Below are 22,132 nucleotides of genomic sequence, written 5' to 3' on the forward strand. Positions count from 1 at the left end.
TTCTTATTCCTAAACCCTTTCAAACACTCAAAAGTCTCACAAAAGGGCCCATTTCTGATGGATGCATGAAGTTATGAGGCCAGATTGCTGATTGTTTCAGTACTTAAATATAGAGATTTAGAGATACTCATCTGTGTGTGTGGAGTAATACAGCAGCAGCATTATCTACTCTTTAATTAAATAGGGAAATAGGGGAACAGAGTCCATCTCTTGGTTTCTGTTCCCATTAATTGACTTCACTGCAAGCAGCATTTAAACCAGTACAACACACAGAAGACACTGCAGTAACAGACAGGAAAACGACAAAAAATACTTCTTAGAGAGGAGTATATGACTGACGGTGTTACTGACATCATCTAAAGCTTTCATTTTGTTCAGCTTGTTTGGCGTTCACCACCTGTAATGACATGGAGATGGTGTTCAGGAAGAGTGAGGCTGCAGTCTCACGTTTTGCCTGTTGGGGGCAACATTGCAGCAAAAACATGCATATTTCCTGTTACACCTCTGTCATATAAGCAGCTCCTTACGACCTGATGAGGCATTTTAGGGCACAGAGACTGTAGACAACAACCAGAAAATCTGTCCGACTAATTTATAGTGCACATACATCTGTGTTTTTAGTTTAACAACCCAATTATGGAACATTCATTGAGAATTTTTCTCATTTTTTCAGCATTTATCGGTAATTCATCATTTTCATTAGTTTTTGATACTGTTTTTAGATTCCTGGTGTGTTACCTAATTCTTCCACTCTCATTTCCACAGAGTGCAGGGCTGCAGATACAGTGAATCAGACTGCTGGAGACGTCTTTGCATCCGAAGGAGGATCAGTGATAATTAACTGTAACTATGAAATTACCACGTCCACCACCCACGACCTCTTCTGGTACATCCAATATCCCAATGAGGCTCCGAAGTACATGCTGAGGAGAGGAAGTCATGATAAAGGTGGTATTGCTGAAGAGTACAAGGAGAGATTTGATGCCAATCTGGACACAACTGCAAAGTCTGTACCTTTAACAGTGCAGAATGTGCAGCTGTCAGACTCTGCTGTGTATTACTGTGCTCTGAGGCCCACAGTGAGAATAACCTTCTCACACCCTCTACAAAAACACCTGTGCAATAAGACTGTGACATAACAGAGAGACAGGTTCTCACACAGGTTTAATTAAGTTATAATTATTTTAAAAAATAAAACTACATTGTAAAATATTAGTTATTTTAATGCTCAGATATTAGCATACCTGCATGTACAAGCATAATTATATAAAAAAACTAATTTTGGAAATGCTTATGATACTACTGTATCCATTATTCATATGTACGTGTGTGTTTTCAAAAAAAAAATATTCTGACGATTTCTTTGAACACAAAAATTGAATTTAATATATTTTCTGTTTTTAATGACCCTCATGTTTGAGTATGCGGTTTACCATTGGAAAAAAAAATGTATAACGGGTAAACTTAAATGAACCTTAGGCATTTTTATTCCATCTCTTGGTTTCTGTTCCCATTACTTGACTTCACTGCAAGCAGTATTTAAACCAGTACAACACTCAGAAGACACTGGAGTAACACAGACAGGAAAAAGACAAACACTATTTCGTAGAGAGAAGATAATATGACTGATGGTGTTACTGACATCATATAAAGCTTTCATTTTGTTCAGCTTGTTTGGCGTTCACCACCTGTAATGACATGGAGATGATGTTCTGGAAGAGTGAGGCTGCAGTCTCACGTTTTGCCTGTTGGGGGCAACATTGCAGCAAAAACATGCATATTTCCTGTAACACCTCTGTCAAATAAGCAGCTCCTTACGACCTGATGAGGCATTTTAGGGCACAGAGAGAGTATGCAACAACTAGAAAATCTGTTTAATTTATAGTACACATACATCTGTGTTTTTAGTTTAACAACCCAATTATGGAACATTCATTGAGAATTTTTCTAATTTTTTCAGCATTTATCGGTAATTCATCATTTCCATGAGTTTTTGATACTGTTTTTATATTCATGGTGTGTTACCTAATTCTTCCACTCTCATTTCCACAGAGTGCAGGGCTGCAGACAAAGTGAATCAGACTGCTGGAGATGTCTTTGCATCCGAAGGAGGATCAGTGATAATTAACTGTAACTATGAAATGACCACGTCCACCACCTACTACCTCTTCTGGTACATCCAATATCCCAAGGAGTCTCCCAAGTACATGCTGAGAAGAGGAAGTTATGATAAAGGTGCTATTGCTGAAGAGTATGAGGAGAGATTTGATGCCAATCTGGACACAACTGCAAAGTCTGTACCTTTAACAGTGCAGAATGTGCAGCTGTCAGACTCTGCTCTGTATTACTGTGCTCTGAGGCCCACAGTGAGAATAACCTTCTCACACCCTCTACAAAAACACCTGTGCAATAAGTCTGTGACATAACAGAGTGATTTAAATAAGTTAGAATTCTTGCAAATAAAACAAAACTGTAAAATTTTATAAATTTTAATGCTCAGATATTAGTTGCATGCACAAGCAAAATTATTATTTTTTAAAAAAAAGCTAATTTTGTATCTGCTTGTGATACTACTGTATCCATAATTTTTAATTTCTACATTTTCAAATAAAAATATTGACGATTTCTTTGAACATGAAAACTGAATTTGAATATATTCTCTGTTTTTAATGACCCTCTTGTTTGACATTCTTTTTCACAACTGAAAAAGTACAAACGTTAAACATGCAGACAATGCTCTTTAGGCATATTTACACCTGAAAAAAACAATTTGATCCCAATATGAAAACTAACATAAAAACTGGGAAATTAGCATTTAGCAAAAATGGCCAAAGAAAGCAAGACTGTCATGCCCGGCTCATCTGCTCTTCATGTGTGCCACGCCCCCTGATTACCCACGTGTACTTTCCCGATTGTACCCAGCCGTGTCTAGTTACTTTGATTTAGTCCTGTGTATTTAAGTCCTGGTCTCCCCGGTTTCCCTTGTCCGTCATTGATGTTAGTCAGTGTCTGATGTCTCCTTCCCCGATTCCTGTGAATAAATCCCCGTTTACCCCGAGTACTGCCTGCCTTGCCTACTTCCTGCCCGCTCGATCCGCACGATCGCCGCTCGCTGCCGTACCGATCGTGACAAAGACATACAAATATAAAGAGGAATACCGGGCATCTAAAAAGGATTGGGAACTCGAGTTTTTTTTTATGTAAAGTGTTGAGGGAAAATGCATCGGTCTCCTTTACGTTAACATTATTTTGCAGTTTAAAAGGTCCAATTTGAAAGGTACAAAAAAAGACCCAAATGTCATGTTTCATCAGTGGTATAGCAGAATATTGTAATGGCCCTGAAATTACCTGCAACTAATAAAGGTGTTTATTGTACCAATAATACTGAGCATTATTTCTATTGTCACGTTAATATTGCTCACGTCACGCCCTGCCTCTGCCCCCCCCAGCGTGGCCTTATGGAGCCGCGCCTCTTCATCGTTTCTCCTGCTTCTCATTCTAGCCCTTGTGTGATTCACTCCAGCTGCCTCCTGTTTTCTCCTTTGTTATTCCTGGTATAAAGGTGTTTCCCAGTCCTGTTCTCCCCAGTCCTGTCATTGAAGTCCAACATCGTAATGTAATATCAGTTCAGCTTGTTGCCAGCTCACTATTTTGATCCCCCCCATGATCTTTTTGCCTTTGGTTGGCTTAATGAAGCCCATTTGTTTTTCCCATCTCCTCCTCCCATGTCCTCCGTCCCACAGAAGACAAGACAGAAACATATGAAATCGCCTCAGGTGTGACCACGTCCTGTTTCAAGAACAAAGTCTTCAAAAAGGAGTGTGCGCCTTTTATATAGCAAAGGCTCATCTTGGAGGGAAGGCAAATGGAAGACAGCATGAAACCAGAATAATATGAAACAGGAAACATATCCATTTAGAATGATTTCTGCACCTGAATTATGGGGTAAATGGACGTGCCATGATGGAGTCCCACAGGTGTAGCCGGCCAACTTCAATATGGCAGGTCGCCCTGATGCTGCTAACATTGGGGGAAATTCATTCCACTTAGCAATGACTGCCACTCATTTTTTGGGGGTTATCCTCACCACAGGCCTGTGAATAACGTATTCTCTTGGGGAGTAAATTCAATGCACATTAAGTGAAGAATTGCATTCTTTAGAACTTCAAAGAGGATGTGGATATTTCATTTTGTCAATAGGCCTGATCGAGGTAAATCTGATACAGACTTCTGTACTAATACAAGGCTGCAGTAAAGATCAGTTCTTCAGAAAACTTTAATTAATTTTAGTGAGTTAAGTATGGGGGCGGCATGGTGGTGCAGTGGTTATCACTGTCGCCTCACACCTCTGGGACCCGGGTTCGAGTCTCCGTCTGGGTCACATGTGTGTGGAGTTTGCATGTTCTCCCCGTGTCGTCGTGGGGTTTCCTCCGGGTACTCCGGTTTCCCCCCACGGTCCAAAAACATGCTGAGGCTAATTGGAGTTGCTGAATTGCCCGTAGGTGTGCATGTGTGAGTGAATGGTGTGTGAGTGTGCCCTGCGATGGGCTGGCCCCCCATCCTGGGTTGTTCCCTGCCTCGTGCCCATTGATTCCGGGATAGGCTCCGGACCCCCCGCGACCCAATAGGATAAGCGGTTTGGAAAATGGATGGATGGATGGATGGAGTTAAGTATGAATCATAAAAATAAGAGCAATCAACCACGATGGGTTGGCACCTTGTTCTGGATTATTCCCTTCCATGTACCCGTAACTTCTGGCATAGGCTCTGGACCCCCCGTGATCCTCTATAAAAGAAGCATAAAAATTGTTGGATATTGATCAGTCAGTACAAATTACTATCCTCTTTGGTTTTAAAATTTAAGCCAGGTGTGTGACTTTGTGGATAAGGACCCTGAGTCTGTGTTTGGAAGGTCACCACTCCTAATTCTGTGGCTGATAGAATGATGCCACCGACGGGCCCTTGAGAAAAGGCCCTTAGCCAGTCGCCCCAAGGCTGCTGGACGCAGGCAGACCCTGCACTGTGACGTCCAAATGTGCTCACACCTATATACGTGTATATGGATTCATTGTAGTTAAAAAACGATCTACTACGCAATCTTGCATTATAAATCAAACATATTAGCCTCTGAGTACAGAGCATAATATCCTGCTGTCGCGCTGACAAAAGCCTTGGGACAGCGGCGAATAAAGATGAGGAGAGACTGATTCAAGGGAAGTTGGTCTTTACACACAGTCCTTAAAAAGACCACACAAATAGCAACAATAACACAGGCAATCAATGACAGGCAAATGCAGGGAGGTCATGAGCTAGACATGAAGACTCACACATGGTACCTGTAGGTCATTACACAACACTAGCGCACATCAGGATTATACATACACACGTAAGGGTACATGACATGCAGGAGCACAAGTATTCATACTAACAAATGCATACAGTTCCTTACAACAAGACATATATACAAGGGCTATATACACTTCTCGTGAGCATGCTGGGATATGTTAATCCCACTGGCACTATATGTCTTCATCGGTGACAAAGATAAAAATTTTTTCCAAGTGAAAAGTGCATGAACTGGTGGCCCAGAAGGAGCCGCTGTCAAAGCTGTCTCAGGTGGACAAACAGCGGGAGCTATTTTGGATTCTGTCAGGACAGCCAAAGAGGAGAAGTCTTTCAGCACTGGCGAGGGACTCATCCTTCCTGAAGCCATCAATATCTGATAGGTGAATTACAAAAGCGGATTTAAAAAGACCCGTTAATGTCTGGGGGTGTGGTGGCTAGTTTGGGAGACAGTTAATGTAAGGCTGTATGTAAGTATGTAATGTAGCTTTCGGACTAAAAATTAACATTAATCATTTCAAGCCTAACCACTCAAACTTGCTGTCACCTGTATGTTTCTTTCATTGATAGCAAGAGGGGATAGATGGAAACACAGACTCCCCATTGGCAAGGCTACAGTAAATCGTCTCTATTGTATTTTATTTAAAAGTGGCTCATGTAAGTCCAGTCTATGTAACTGCACATGGGTAGTTCCATGTCTAATCAAATGGACTGTCTTGGATTTGTTTCATACTTTATTTAAATAATGCCATTGTATCAAAGAACTAGAGTACAACATTTTTGCCTGTATCTCCTTTAGTTTCTGAGATACGAAGGCTTTAAAAGGGGGAGTGGACCATAATCAACAAATGATGCTAAAAACTTTAAACATTGGTTACATCATTACTTTTGCTGGAAGCTTGACATTTTCAGAGATTGTTCTACTCTATTAGATGCCTTTAAGTTCTGAAATAGTTGGCCCACAGTCAATTTATGGTTTGCTGAAATTTGTATAAATAAAGTTCTTGGAGAAGCTTGTTGTATATCTTGTTCCTCTAGTTATGTTACACAAATGTTGCCTGTCTCTCTTGCAGGTATAGTTCCTGGGAAATATGTCATATAAGTGTGTTTGACCAAAAGTGGTGGATAAGCTGCATTTGTCTGATGGTACAAAAAGCAGTTACAGCTTCTCTGAAAGTTTACAGCCAACAACAACCCACTTACACTGGATCAATATTCATTTCTTACAGTTAAAGCTATGTAACCTAACCCCTCCCACATCACAGCATAAATATACCCACAGAATAACTGAGGCTGTACATTTGTGTTCAAGTGATCTACCCTCCAGGAGTGACAATGTTAACGTCACATGAGAAGATGCCGCTTCTTGTAGCAGTGCTGCTAACCATGACATTCTGTAAGTATGTGAAACCTCATGGTCAGTATTGGATGGTAGTTTCATTATCAGTGTTCCTTTGCTCATCAGTAATCACTTGTATTGGTTTATCCACTGCTGACAGGTTTATCCTCTGGAGATAATATAGAGCAGAAGGTGAAAGAACTGTTTAAAGAGGAAGGAGAGACGGCTTCACTGGAATGTACCTTCAGCACGAGCAGCAGTAACTACTGGGTTCATTGGTACCGTCAGTATCCTGGAACAGCACCCGAGTTCATACTGTACAGTGGGTCAGGGCTTGTTCGACAGAGATTCTCCTCCGATGCCAGAAATGGAAGAGCCCCTTTATCCATTTTAAATGTCCAACTAGGAGACAGTGCTGTCTATTACTGTGCACTGCAGACCCACAGTGATGTATTAATGCTAGAGCTCATACAAAAACCTGCTTCACCTACTTACACACAATTTACTTTAATAGGCCACCTGGAGAACACTGAGGTTTACCGCAACAGGAAATAATGTTGGCAGGTTGTGTGCATATTTCCTGGCTCCAGTCCAGCCAGCCTGGTGACAGTGAAGATAATTCATGCTCCTGGTGAATCGACAAGGCTAACATGAGATCATTCTATATCCCTGACAGAAATACAGCAGCAAGCACTCTTATTATTTAAACACTGATGTCCCAGAACTAGAGAATTTCTGATCGTCATCAATGATACTTTTTCGAATACATTTCTTTACAGCAGAGTGCATGTAGGCTCCTGTAAAAAGCAAATCTCTATGCCAGATCTGATGTTACAAATAGCATGAATCATATATAATATTCATATTTCCTTCGCGGGCAACACTAAAGCACAATCGTCTCTTTATTAATTTAATTTTTTTATCCCAAGCACTGTCAAACATGCTCCTCAGTTAAGGTCTGATGCTGCAGATATTTGGGTACAGAATCTGACAACAACAACCATACAGTCTGTTTCCCTGATCCTTACTGTACGTAGATTTGTGTGCTTATTACTTTACAGCTCATTTATGGCACAGAAGCCTCAGGTTATTTCTAACATTTGCTCCATGTTTCTTTGGTATCTATCATTTTCCATTTTTTCTCTATTTACCTCTATGTGAAGCTAAGTTGCCTCTAATACTGAGATGTTACAGAAGGGCCTGATTACCTCTATCAGGGGTGGTAAATTCGGCTGCACCTAAGCTCTGCAGGGTGGTAGATCTTCAGGGGCAGGGCTTGGCAGCCCTGGTTTAGGGTAACCCACAGCCTGAATGGATTGGATTAGACAGTAGAGGTGCTGTTTCTGCTTCATAAGAATGATTCTCTTTCTGCTGTAAAGAACCAAGAATTAGAAAACAAACATCTTATTTCTAGCAGATGCAGATTTAATCAGTATAAAGTAGCTGGACTGGACTGGAGATTGACAATAAAATTCCTTGTACTTGAAAACATGTTTATTTTAGTAAGAATACTGAGCAATAAACCGTTTTATTAATATATTTCAGGTTTTCTGTTGATCAGCCTCCTTTGATTAATTCACCTGAGGGAGACAAAGCTGTACTGACATGCAGCCATGATATTACAGACTCAAACTACATGTACTGGTAAATACTGGTAAATTCAAGGCCGCTGATTTATTGCTGCAACTAAAGGAAGATTCTCAATGGATGTAAACATAAAAGAATGTATAACCAAATACTCCATGAGTGACAGTGGGACTGAAGACAGTGCTGTGTGTTACTGTGCAGGGGAGCCCACAGTGACAGTGGGACAGAAGACAGTGCTGTGTGTTACTGTGCAGGGGAGCCCACAGTGACATTGGGGCAGAAGACAGTGCTGTGTGTTACTGTGCAGGGGAGCCCACAGTGACAGTGGGACAGAAGACAGTGCTGTGTGTTACTATGCAGGGGAGCCCACAGTGACAGTGGGACAGAAGACAGTGCTGTTTGTTACTGTGCAGGGGAGCCCACAGTGACATTGGGACAGAAGACAGTGCTATGTGTTACTGTGCAGGGGAGCCCACAGTGACAGTGGGACAGAAGACAGTGCTGTGTGTTACTATGCAGGGGAGCCCACAGTGACACAGGAACTGATTTTACAAAAACAAGGTTATAGATTCTATGACAATCAGCAGAAAATGCAAACATCACCAACCAGTCAACTGAAACAAAATGTCTGACTTAATGGAGTGGCTGAAAACTAGTTCAATGTATTTTATTGGCATTGCCTGTATACAGTATATATTTTTGTAGATATTCTGAGAGAAGTAAGAATATAGATATGTACTTTCAAGAGTTGGTGAAAAAAATGAAGAAAGATTTTTCAGGCTTAAGAATTCAGGTTACAAACCTTCTGCTGATGGAGACATTGCATTACTTGCATCCGTTACAGGATGTGAAAATATCTTCGGTATTTAAAGTTGTTGTTCTGTGAAAATTCCTGCAGGGGGAAACATTGCGGCACAAACATCCATTGATCTACTTCATATACTATCATTTAAACATGTGCTTTAGGCCTGACACTGCAGAGACATGTAGGTCCAGACCCTCAAAACAGCAACCAGACTGTTTACCTGATCTACAGTGTAGATAAATCTCTATGTTTATTGTGTGCAGATCAGTCATGAGACAAAGGCTGTGGATTTTTTTACTCCATTTCTCTTTGTTATGATTCATTCTCCTCCTAGTTTGCTCATCAAGTTCAGACGTCAACCTGAGCACAAGTGCAAAGAGCAAAGCTGGACCAATACAGTATGTGCAGCTGTCTGATTCTCCTTTGGGGTGTCATGCAATGAAGCCCTCAGTGAAAACAATATATAAAAATATCTGAGATATTAGACATCTTGGGATTAATAGGTAAAGGGAGGCCATGACTCACTAAGGGTCCTCAGTGAGGACTAATGGGAGTTGTGCAAATGATTTGAAAAGCCTAGAAAAATTACGACATTGCTAAAGCTGGGCGGTATAGAATTATTATGATATATCGATATTTTTTTCAAAATGAGACAGGATGTCACAATGCTGCTTATATCGATATATTTTAATTGTGCATGATTTTTTAAAAAATTGAATCCAATATTATTAATTCCTGGTTGTAATCAGTGCAAGGGCTTCGATCATATCATTGTGGAGAATCCCAGAATTCACAACTATAATCAAACCATTCAGTTATTGTCTCACAGGGAAGCCGCCCTCTGTTTTGAGAACAATATCATAAACAGTAAAAGAAGAGTGTTGGTGGACATAGTTAATTGGTAGTACATTAGCTATTGTTTGAATCATGTTCAAGAGAAAGTAAATTATTCAGCAGTGCATCCAAATAAAACTGAAACTGTAGCCAAGTGATTTCCAATAAAGCTGGAATAACACAAATATTCACTGTAAGATATTAACCTTCCTGATAGCAGATGGTTAGAGAATTATATTCTTCTATTTAAATAGATTTAAATTGTAAGTAGCAGTAAATCGATAATAAAAACTGGGGGGGGGGCTGTCAGGGTAAAACAAACTGTCACAGTGGAACAAGCGTGTTGTTTTGTGGCAGTGTGCAGCTCTGTGGGCTAAGCCTCTGTATCTGTGATCAGAAAGTCGCCAATTCAACCCCACCCTTCACGGAATAGTCATACAGTATCTATCACCCTTAACCTCCAGCCCTGTGGGCATCTGTATGGATAACTGCCTAGATCCCTCAGGTGTGGCATAGACAGCTAGATGAGACATCAAAAAGACATAAAGATGAGATTAAAAAAGGAGTTTCATTATTCTTCTTTTTTATTATTAAATTTTTGTCATCATTGCAGAGCTCATACAAGAGAAACAAAAGGTATGTAGGGGGCCCAACCATGTTTTCCTGGAGACGGGGGGCCCAAGAATTTTTTTTTAAAAAGCGGAGAACCACTGAGTTATGGGGAATGTAAAAAAGAGGTGAAGACCAGATATCATTCAGCGCAGTTTTACATGCAAAAACCATTTATCGACGTCATCATAACTATCTGCTTCAAGGCTTCAAAAGTATCGTCATTAATTTAAAAAAGTAACAAAAGTAATTGAAATGTTACTCTTGGTTTAATAAAATGCATTTCTTCACTCATTTATTATTATTATAAACGTATTGAAAGATCAGCTTGTATTCTTCCAGGGGTGAGAGGAATAAATGAAAAACGTAAATGTCTTGCAAATCTAATGATGTTGTTCTATGAAATTCCTGCAGGGGGCGAAATTGTACCACAACCATCCATTCTTATCATATAAACGCCTCCTTAATACCTGACACTGCAGAGAGATCTGCATATAGACACTGGAAGCAACAACCAGACAGACTGCTTACCTGATCCATAGTTTACATAGATTTCTATATTTATTGTCTTTACAGCTCAGTCATGACACATAGGATGTGGATTTTTCTGATCTTTGCTCGTTTGATTGTTGGTATGATTTGTTCCCATTTTCATTGCTGATTATTTTAATGTTCACTTGTAATAATTGTATTTTTAAATAACCAAATATTTGTTTATTTCCTTAGACGGCAGAGCTGAAGACAGAATAGAACAAACCAGTGGAAATGTCATTGTAGCTGAAGGAAAATCAGTGACACTAGACTGTGCATATGAATCAGACAGCACAATCCCAACTCTCTTCTGGTACATCCAATATCCAAAAGAGTCTCCCAAGTACCTGCTGAGATGGTTTGGATCAGGAGCTCCTGAAAATGCTCCACAATTTGATGGGAGATTTCATGGCAGTCCGAACAAAACTATGAAAACTATACCATTAACAGTGCAGAGTGTGCAGCTGTCAGACTCTGCTGTGTATTACTGTGCTCTGAGGCCCACAGTGAGAATAACCTTCTCACACTCTCTACAAAAACACCTGGGTGCTAAGAATAAGGCTTTCATGTGACATGATAAAGAGAGCTGGGCATTAGTCTTGGGAGCAATAATCAATAACACCTAAATTGATCTGTACATTTTTATTTTCAGTTAAGTTTCCTTCATAGATTAATAATACCACAGAAATAAATATATAGTTGTAAGACAACAATCGACTTTTTATTAATGAATATTACAACTGCTGCGATGGGCTGGCCCCCCATCCTGGGTTCTTCCCTGCCTCATGGCCATTGCTTCCGGGATAGGCTCCGGACCCCCCCTGACCCAGTAGGATAAGCGGTTTGGAAAATAGATGGATGGATATTGCAACTGCTGGTGACCAAAAACTGAAGTCAAATGATTCCCAATGAAGCTGAAATAACATGACACAATCAATTTTCATATTCAGACAATGATGTTTAAATAGACTGAAATGAAAATAAGTGAGAGGTGGGAGAGAGAGGGAGATAGAGAGGGCTGTCAGGGTGAAACAAGCTGTGTCACAGTGGAACAAGCGTGTTGTTTTGGGGCAGTAGAGGAGTTTCCTGTTAGACCCGACCTTGGTAGCAGAGTATTCAGTTCAGTCTGTCTATCTCCATCTGCCATGATGTTACTCTGTTCAGTCCTTCTCTTTTCAGTACTTGTGGGTAAGTGACATAATGCATTTAGTTCTTACCTTCACCAGTGTCATTTTCATAAATTAACTTAATGTGTATATTGAAATTGAAATATTACTTTTTTTCGCTATTAATGGCAAATATTGTCATGAATCATCATCTCCACAGGTCACAGTACTGAGGATGCGATTACACCTTTTAATGACACAGTGCATGTTACAGAAGGTGAAAATGTTACACTCTCGTGTAACTATAGTGGAGCAGCTTACAGTCTACAGTGGTATCGTCAGTATCCCAGATTAGCACCAGAATTTCTCCTGCTCATCTATGAGACTGCAAAAGATCCACAGAGAAGAGAACCTCGAATGTCTACTATGGTTCAAAAGGAGAACAAGCGTGTAGATCTGGAGATCTCCTCTACAGAAGTGACAGACTCTGCAGTGTATTACTGTGCTCTGAATCCCACAGTGACAGGAAGCTCACTGACGCTGTACAAAAACTTGGCTCCAGCCTGCAGGTTTATTTATTTATTTCTTAAACTGTGTTTCAGTAGTTTTTGTAAAAGTCCTGAGCCAACGTGTACGTCTTCAAAACAGTGAATCATTTATAAATACCAATATTATCATAGCGTTGAATGTAGAGTGTCTCTAGTTACTGACTGAGCTGCTTTAGCAAGCTGAGTGACCAGCTGAGAATGTGCTGTCACTAATTAGCCATCGTGACCAATGAGGTAGGCTGTAGGTAAGAGTGATCAGTGTGAATCTGAGTTAGAGCAGGGTGTGAGCTGGGAGTGATTAGGGCTCATGTTCTGGGGGATTCAGGGTGTGTTTTCCTCTGGTGTCATTTTAGTTTGCTGTTTGTGTAAAAACTCCATGTCGATAAGACAGTGTGGAGGTGGGAGAGAGCAGCAGTGACAGGGGAGCCTGATGGTGTCTCAGGGTCTTAGTTTCTAGATACAGCAGCAGCAGGATTAAGTGGTAGAATTTTGTTAATTGCATGGATGCAAGTAGTAAAATTTTAGATTAGTTTTTAGTCTCAGGCAATGTTACTTACACTCCAGTATTACAGTTAATTTGTGTTTAAAATTTTTCTCATCTGCTCTCTGCATCCACAGCTGAACCAATCCCGAAACTCCATGTAATATCGCTGCAGTTTTACATCAATGAAATGTTGTTTGTTATGTTCAGTAGTTCCTCCAGGTTGTCCTTCCCTACAGTAAGAGCTAACTGCCCCTCCCACATCACACATCAAGCATCTTCTTATACTGCAGTGTCTAGGATGGTATTAGAATAGAATAAAATAGAATAGAATAAACCCTTATTATCCCACGACTGATAAATGTAAGTGTTACAGAGCTCTTATACAAAAGGAATATAGAAGAACAAGAACAGGTAGGTCAGTTGTCTATATTAACCAAAAAGATCCAATCAGTAGCATATCTGATGCTGTAGACACTACAGTAATGTGTCAAGAGCGGCATCTAGTGGACAAGCTGTATGAGGTTAGGGAAAATAAAAACAATAATAATGACGACAGAAGGCAACACGATAATGCCTGAAGCGCTGTGTGTCTGAAAACATTACAGACACCTTCTTAAAGAAAGCAGTCAGAGTAACGGGCATGGAGTTCATGTTCTGGAAGAGTGAGGTTACAGTCACATATTTCACCAGGTGGGGGACAACATGGCAGAAACAGATGTACTGTATATTATTCCAGTTTGATGACTGTCATATAAGCACCTCCTTACAACCTGATGTGTAACTGATGTGAAACTGGGGCACAGAGACTAGAAACACAAACCGGAACATCTGTTTACCTGCTATATGTTGTACATAGATATATGTCTTATAATAACTTCAACAGCTTTTTACTATTATAGAATATACATTGAGAATTTAGTTTTTTTCAATATTTATCGGTTAGTCACTGTTTTCATTCTTCCGTTCCCATTTCCAGAGAGTGCAGTGCTGCAGATACACCAGACTACTGGAGATATCATTCCCTCTGAAGGAGGATCAGTGACATTCAGCTGTAACTATGACATTAGCAGCTCAGCCATGAAATTCCTCTTCTGGTGCATGAACTATAACAACGACTCCCTAAAGAACATCCTGAGATGTGAAGAACTGCTCCAGTACTGCCCCAGAGTACGAGGAGAGAATTGATGCCAGTATGAACACGGGTATAAACACTGTACCTTTATAATGTGCAACTGTCAGACACTGCAGTGTATTGCTGGGCTTTGAGACCCGCAAACCCGACTGCAGTGCACTATTATGGTTAAGTTAATGCATGTAAACAGCTGGATACAGTTTATGCTGTAACTAGTAGTTTCACTCTTGAAAGTAAATGTGTAAGTCATAATAAACTGGACCTCATCAGACCTGCAGTGTTGTGTATTTGATTGCAATTACAGCAATAACTGTATGTAAATATGATCTAGATTATGATCTTATATCAGGTCAAGGGTGGGGGGTTGAGGGGGTGTCTATCCCAGACAGCCAAGGGCAGGAGGCAGGGCTACATCCTAGACAGGATGTCAGTGCATCATAAGGCAGACAGGAAACACACAGACACTATGAGCAATTCAGAGATATAGTGATCGATAGTGACAGCCAAATTAAGCTGAATGAAGCATTTGCTGTATATTCTGACCCCATTAGATGGTGCCCTCTGTCCAAGAAAGAGCTCAAAGCATGTCCCAAAGCAAGCCAAGAGCACCATCATGTAGTTAGTGATGGTCAAATGTGTCACGTTCAGTGGGACAAAGGATGCAAGAACAGAGGGGATATGCAAACAAAAGGGACTTTACTAAGCTACAAAAAGGGCAAAACCGCAAATAAACAGAATGACAGGGAATGGGAAATGGGGAAGACAAAGGAAGGCAAAGCAGAAACAACATGGGGGTGTGATGTGAATGACGGATCTATGGAGCACTGGACTGGGAAGGACTTAAATACAAAATTAATGAGGGAGCAAACAGAAGGCAGCTGGGAATGCTTAACAAAAGGCCAGGAACAAAAGGTAAGATAAACGATCCCCAGGCCAGGGAAGGAACAGGACGGACAGATCTATGGGGCGTGACCACATGAAGCTTCATGAACCATTTGTGATATTTTTTATCCCCACTAGATGGCGCTCTTGTCTTACTTTGCCTAGAGCCCTTTGAACAGAGACCAGCTTGTAGTGGGGTCAGAAAATACAGCAAATAGTTCATGATGCATTTTATCATAATTACAGAGATTCCTGTTTTCAGAATTGTACATATATGAAAACCAAAATTCCTGAAATAAATGGAGAAAGAAGAATTAATATTAACACTCACAGAGCAATAAGCAGTAATAAAATACACAGGATTGACAGTACAGTGCATCCAATGGATCATAAAACCACCATTATTGTAATATATTATTTTGCTTTCTAGATGAATATATATGGATATAATACCATCACATTTATAATTACTACAAAAAATACTAATAGTGTCATGGGTAGTATTTTGAAAGCCATTTTACTCCACCACCTTACAGAACCTACCAAGATTTTACACTGAGTAGCATCAAATTCACTAAGATAAATTTTTGTTCTACAGTATAGTGTAGCAGTTCCCAAGCCCAGGTTTTGTGAAGAGGTTGATTAATTTCTGTACGGTTTTACGAAGCTTTTTCTAATAGAAAACACTGTTTTCAACTGAAAAAAATGTTTAAAGGTTAAACTTGTGCAAACACTGCAGCTTAGGTATATTTATTTCAGGGAGGTGGATGAAGGAGATCTGGGGGACACAGGGGGGGGGTGTTGCTGGCTGTACATTTAGTTGACCTGGGGGGTGGGGGGGGGGTGGTGGTTAATGGTACATTTACTGAGGTTGTGAACATATTTTTTGTGCAAATCATCTGTGGGTGTCAGAGAGCTGCTGTACATTTGTGGGACGAGGACTTTAGGAGCGGGTAAGATGTCTGCTTATGAAACTGCAGTTATCAGTATTAAAACGTTACAAATTTAAAACATGAAAAACACTGAGGTTTACCTTAACAGGAAACGTTGTTGGCAGGGTGTGCAGTTATTTCCTGGCTCAAATTCTAGATGTATAGTGATAGTTACAGATAATTCATGTTCTTGGTGAATCGAGGCTGATGTAAGATCATTATTTATTACTGGGGGGGGGGGGGGGGGGGCGGATATAGCAGCAGTAGCTGCCACTTTTCTTATTCAAAAACACTTTCAAACACTTAAAAAAGTCTCAGCAAAAGGCCCATTTCTGATGGATGCACAAGGTTATGACGCCAGATTGCTGGTGGTTTCAGTACTTAAATAGAGAGATTTAGAGATACTCATCTGTGTGTGTGGAGTAATACAGCAGCAGTATTATCTACTCTTTAATTAAATAGGGAAATAGGGGAACAGAGTTTCTTCTCTTGGTTTCTGTTCCCATTACTTGACTTCACTGCATACAGCATTTAGACCAGTACAACACACAGAAGACACTGGAGTAACAGACAGGGAAAAGACAAAAAAATATTTCTTGGAGAGAGGATAATATGACTGTGATGGTGTTACTGACATCATCTAAAGCTTTCATTTTGTTCAGCTTGTTTGGCGTTCACCACCTGTAATGACATGGAGATGGTGTTCTGGAAGAGTGAGACTGCAGTCTCACGTTTTGCCTGTTGGGGGCAACATTGCAGCAAAAACATGCATATTTCCTGTTACACCACTGTCATATAAGCAGCTCCTTACGACCTGATGAGGCATTTTAGGGCACAGAGAGTGTAGACAACAAGCAGAAAATCTCTTTAACTAATTTATAGTGCACATACATTTGCGTTTTAGTTTAACAACCCAGTTATGGAACATGCATTGAGAATTTTTATATTTTTTTCAGCATTTATCGGTAATTCATCATTTCCATGAGTTTTTGATACTGTCTTTAGATTCCTGGTGTGTTACCTAATTCTTCCACTCTCATTTCCACAGAGTGCAGGGCTGCAGACAAAGTGAATCAGCCTGCTGGAGATGTCTTTGCGTCTGAAGGAGGATCAGTAACAATTAACTGTAGCTATGAAATTACCACGTCCACCAACTACGACCTCTTATGGTACATCCAATATCCCAATGAGGCTCCGAAGTACATGCTGAGAAGAGGAAGTTATGATAAAGGTGTTATTGCTGAAGAGTACAAGGAGAGATTTGATGCCAGTCTGGACAAAACTGCAAAGTTTGTACCTTTAACAGTGCAGAATGTGCAGCTGTCAGACTCTGCTGTGTATTACTGTGCTCTGAGGCCCACAGTGAGAATAACCTTCTCACACCCTCTACATAAACACCTATGCAATAATACTGTGACAAGACAAAGAGAGAAGGTTCTCACACAGGTTTAAATAAGTAAAAATTCTTTCAAATAATAACGCTGTATACAGTATCAGTATTAAAGCTCAGACAATAGCATAGCTGCATGGATAAGGAAATTTATTTCAAAAAGATATTTTGGAGATTTTGGTAGTGCTTATGATACTACTGTATCCATCATTTTTTATTCCTGCGTTTCGAAATAAAAATATTCTTACAATTTCTTTGAACACAAAAATTGAAATTGAATGTATTTTATGTTTTTAATGACCCTCACATTTGAACATACTGTTCACAACTGAAAACATGTATAAAAGTTTAACTTATGCAGACACTGCACTTTAGGCATATTAATTTCTGGGAGGTGGGTGAGGGACATCTGGGGGGCGGGGGGGTTTGCTCGCTGTAAATTGTTTTGACCAAGGAAGAGGAGCAGGGTTGCTACTGTAGCTTGTCAACAGATTATAGAACAGGGCTGTCAATCTGCAGTACTGGGGGACTGGAGCCCTGTGTAGCTTTAGTTCTTTCCCTGATTCACCACAAATGATTCAGCTCAGTTGTTGTGTTAAATCATGGGGAAAACATGAATGTGCAGGGATCCAGCCCTCCAGTACTGGAGTATCAGAGCCCAGTTCTAGAACATTCGTACTCAACTTGCGGCCCATGAGCTGCGCAGGACTCTTCAACGGCCACTTGCAGCTCCTTTTAGTCCTACTTAAGAAAAAAGAATCTTTTAAAAATTTGTCAAAAAAAAAAAAATATGAAAAAACTTCTCATTCATGGACATCAATCTAGTATGTGCCCTTCAACCGCCTGAAAAACACAATTTACCTCAGATCTCCCAATAGGAAAACGAACACAGGTTTTCTTTGTGTCAAGTGTTGGGGGGAAAATGCATTTGTCTCCTTTATGACGACATTATTTTGCAGTTTAAAGGGTCGAGTTTAAAAGGTACAAAAAAAAGACCCAAATGTCGTGTTTCATCAGTGGTACAGCAGCAAGATTGTAATGGTTGTATTATTTCTATTATCACATTATATTGTTCACATGTAGCAAAGATTCAGAAGTTAAGGTGTTTTTGTGCTTCCATCAGTCAGTGGAACTGAGAGTTGAAGATCAGGAAGCTGCAGTAAATGCAGTCTGTGGTGTTCCTGATGATAAATACCCAATAAAGTTAATATGCATGTCCCAGAGATCGTCTATTGGATTTAGATCAGGCGAGCATGGGGACCAGTCAATGGTATCAATTCCTTCATCCTCCTAGAACTACCTGCATACTCTCACCACATGAGGCTGGGCATTGTCGTGCACCAAGAGGAACCCAGGACCCACTGCATCAGCGTAAAGTCCGACAGTCGGTTCAAGAACTTTATCCCGATACCTAACGACAGTCAAGGTGCCGTAGTCTAGCCTGTAGAGGTCTGTGCGTCCCTCCATGGATATGCCTCCCCAGACCATCACTGACCCACCACCAAACCGGTACTGTTGAACAATGTTACAGGCAGCATAACATTCTCCACAGCTTCTCCAGACCCTTTCATGTCTGTCACATGTGCTCAGAGTGAACCTGGTCTCATCTATGTAAAGCACAAGGTGCCAGTGACGGACCTTCAAATCTTAAAAATTTCTATTCTATGTACTGGTATGTACAGCATCCACACAAAGCTCCTAAACCTCTCGTTTATGGGTATGATAGTTATTCCTAAAGGAAGACTCTCAACGGATGTGGACAGAAAAGAACATCTGACCAGCCTGTCAATCAGTGACAGTAGGACAGAAGACACAGCTGTGTATTACTGTGCAGTGCAGCCCACAGTGGCACAGAGTGTGTGTCTGATGGTATAAAAAAATCAGATACAGCTTCTCTGAAAATTTACAGCCAACAAGAACCCACTTACACTGAATCAACAGTTTGCTCAACAGAGATTCTCCTCACATGCTGATAGGTCATCAGGAAGAGCCCCTTTATCCATTTTAAATTTTGAACTAGGAGACAATGCTGTCTATTACTATGCTCTGAGAAGTATTAATGCTAGAGCTCATACAAAAACCTGCTTCACCTGCTTACAAAAATATTACTTTAATAGGCCACCTGGAGAACACTGAGGTTTACCGCAACAAGAAATAATCTTGGCAGGTTGTGTGCAGATTTCCTGGCTCCAGTCAAGCCTGCCTGGTAACAGTGAAGATAATTCATGCTCCTGGTGAATCGACAAGGCTAACATGAGATCATTCTATATCCCTGACAGGAATACAGCAGCAATCACTCTTATTATTCATTATCACACTGATGTCCTAGAACAAAATAAGCAAATTTGTATGAGAGATGTGATGCTACAGATAACATGAATCATATATAATATTCTTATTTCTTGTTGGGGGTGACATTAAAGCACAATCATCTATCCATCCATCCATCCATTCATTTTCCAAACCGCTTATCCTACTGGGTCACTCGGGGTCCGGAGCCTATCCCGGAAGCAATGGGCACGAGGCGGGGAACAACCCAGGATGGGGTGCCAGCCCATCGCAGGACACACTCACCATTCATTTTCATATGCATTCCTACGGGCAGTTTAGCATGTTCAATTAGCTTCAGCATGTTTTTGGACTATGGGGGGAATCAGAGTACCCGGAGGAAACCCCACGACGACATGGGGAGAACATGCAACCTCCACACACATGCAACCCAAGCGGAGACTCGAACCCGATTCCCAGAGGTGTGAGGCAGCAGTGCTAATCACTGCACCACTATGCCACCCCCTGCACCCATTATATGATGTGAATATATCTTCCGTATCTAAAGATGTTGTTACGTGAAAATTCCTGCAGGGGGCAACATTGCGGCACAAACATATATTTATCTACTTCATATACTATCATTTAAACATGTGCTTTAGGCCTGACACTGCAGAGACATGTAGGTCCAGACCCTCAAAACAGCAACCAGACAGACTGTTTACCTGATCTACAGTGTAGATAAATCTCTATGTTTATTGTGTGCAGATCAGTCATGAGACAAAGGCTGTGGATTTTTTTACTCCATTTCTCTTTGTTATGATTCATTCTCCTCCTAGTTTGCTCATCAAGTTCAGACGTCAACCTGAGCACAAGTGCAAAGAGCAAAGCTGGACCAATACAGTATGTGCAGCTGTCTGATTCTCTTTCGGGGTGTCATGCAATGAAGCCCTCAGTTAAAATAATTGCCATTTTTATACTTCACCAGAACTTACCAAGATTTTACACTGAGTTGCATGAAATTCACCAAGACAAAGGTTGGGTGTACAGTGTAGCAGCTCCTAACCCCTGGTCTGTGGCCAGTATCCCTCCAGGCCGCGTATTACTGGGGGTTTTGTGGAAGGATTAGGTAATTTCCTAAAGTGATAGTTACAGATAATACATGTTCTTGGTGAATCAACGAGGCTGATGTCAGGTCATTATTTATTACTGGGGGGGACACAGCAGCATTAGCTGCCACTTTTCTTATTCATAAACCCTTTCAAACACTCAAAAGTCTCACAAAAGGGCCCATTTCTGATGGATGCATGAAGTTATGAGGCCAGATTGCTGATGGTTTCAGTACTTGAATAAAGAGATTTAGAGATACTCATCTGTGTGTGCGGAGTAATACAGCAGCAGTATTGTCACGCGTAGTGACAAGCAAACGACTCACAGGCGAAAGTAGAGCGAACAGGGATTTATTGGACAAGACGGGAGCAGGAAACATATCACACTACGAACACTGGGTAACATCACCAATGACAATGACTCAGGTAAGACACGGACTGAAATACACAGGACTTATTGAAAATAATCAGACACAGCTGCGTACGATTGGGAAAGAACACGTGGGTAATTAGGGGGCGTGGCACACATGAGGAGGGGACGGGCCGGGCATCACAAGTATTATCTACTCTTTAATTAAAGAGGGAAATAGGGGAACAGAGTTTCTTCTCTTGGTTTCTGTTCCCATTACTTGACTTCACTGCAAGCAGCATTTAAACCAGTACAACACTCAGAAGACACTGGAGTAACACAAAAAATATTTCGTAGAGAAGAAAATATGACTGATAATGTTACTGACATCATCTAAAGCTTTCATTTTGTTCAGCTTGTTTGGCGTTCACCACCTGTAATGACATGGAGATGGTGTTCTGGAAGAGTGAGGCTGCAGTCTCTCGTTTTGCCTGTTGGGGGCAACATTGCAGCAAAAACATGCATATTTCCTGTAACACCTCTGTCATATAAGCAACTCCTTACAACCTGATGAGGCATTTTAGGGCACAGAGACTGTAGACAACAAACAGAAAATCTGTTCGACTAATTTATAGTACACATACATCTGTGTTTTTAGTTTAACAACCCAATTATGGAACATGCATTGAGAATTTTTCTAATTTTTTCAGCATTTATCGGTAATTCATCATTTTCATTAGTTTTTGATACTGTCTTTAGATTCCTGGTGTGTTACCTAATTCTTCCACTCTCATTTCCACAGAGTGCAGGGCTGCAGATACAGTGAATCAGACTGCTGGAGATGTCCTTGCATCCGAAGGAGGATCAGTGATAATTAACTGTGA

At 40.6% G+C, this 22,132-nt stretch overlaps 2 long non-coding RNA genes across 3 annotated transcripts in view; one reads left to right on the plus strand and one right to left on the minus strand.

The window, feature by feature from the left end:
• The window catches only part of LOC125716278 (uncharacterized), a 35,692-nt gene extending 33,402 nt beyond the window's left edge, over positions 1-2,290 (plus strand). Inside the window, exon 4 of the long non-coding RNA XR_007384299.1 lies at positions 2,236-2,290. This is a non-coding gene — a long non-coding RNA (uncharacterized LOC125716278). The remainder of the gene's footprint in view (positions 1-2,235) is intronic.
• LOC125716276 (uncharacterized) lies at positions 151-17,512 on the minus strand. 2 transcript variants are annotated; one of them, XR_007384297.1, is made up of 3 exons: positions 17,430-17,512; positions 1,822-2,301; positions 151-530 (listed from the first exon to the last, which is right to left on the minus strand). It is a non-coding gene; the product is annotated as an uncharacterized LOC125716276 (long non-coding RNA). The 2 variants fall into 2 exon arrangements; XR_007384296.1 differs by having other exon boundaries at positions 151-397; positions 1,689-2,301.
• Positions 17,513-22,132: the final 4,620 nt, after the last annotated feature.

The sequence above is a fragment of the Brienomyrus brachyistius genome, chromosome 21 (assembly GCF_023856365.1).
Source record: "Brienomyrus brachyistius isolate T26 chromosome 21, BBRACH_0.4, whole genome shotgun sequence".
Taxonomy (NCBI): domain Eukaryota; kingdom Metazoa; phylum Chordata; class Actinopteri; order Osteoglossiformes; family Mormyridae; genus Brienomyrus; species Brienomyrus brachyistius.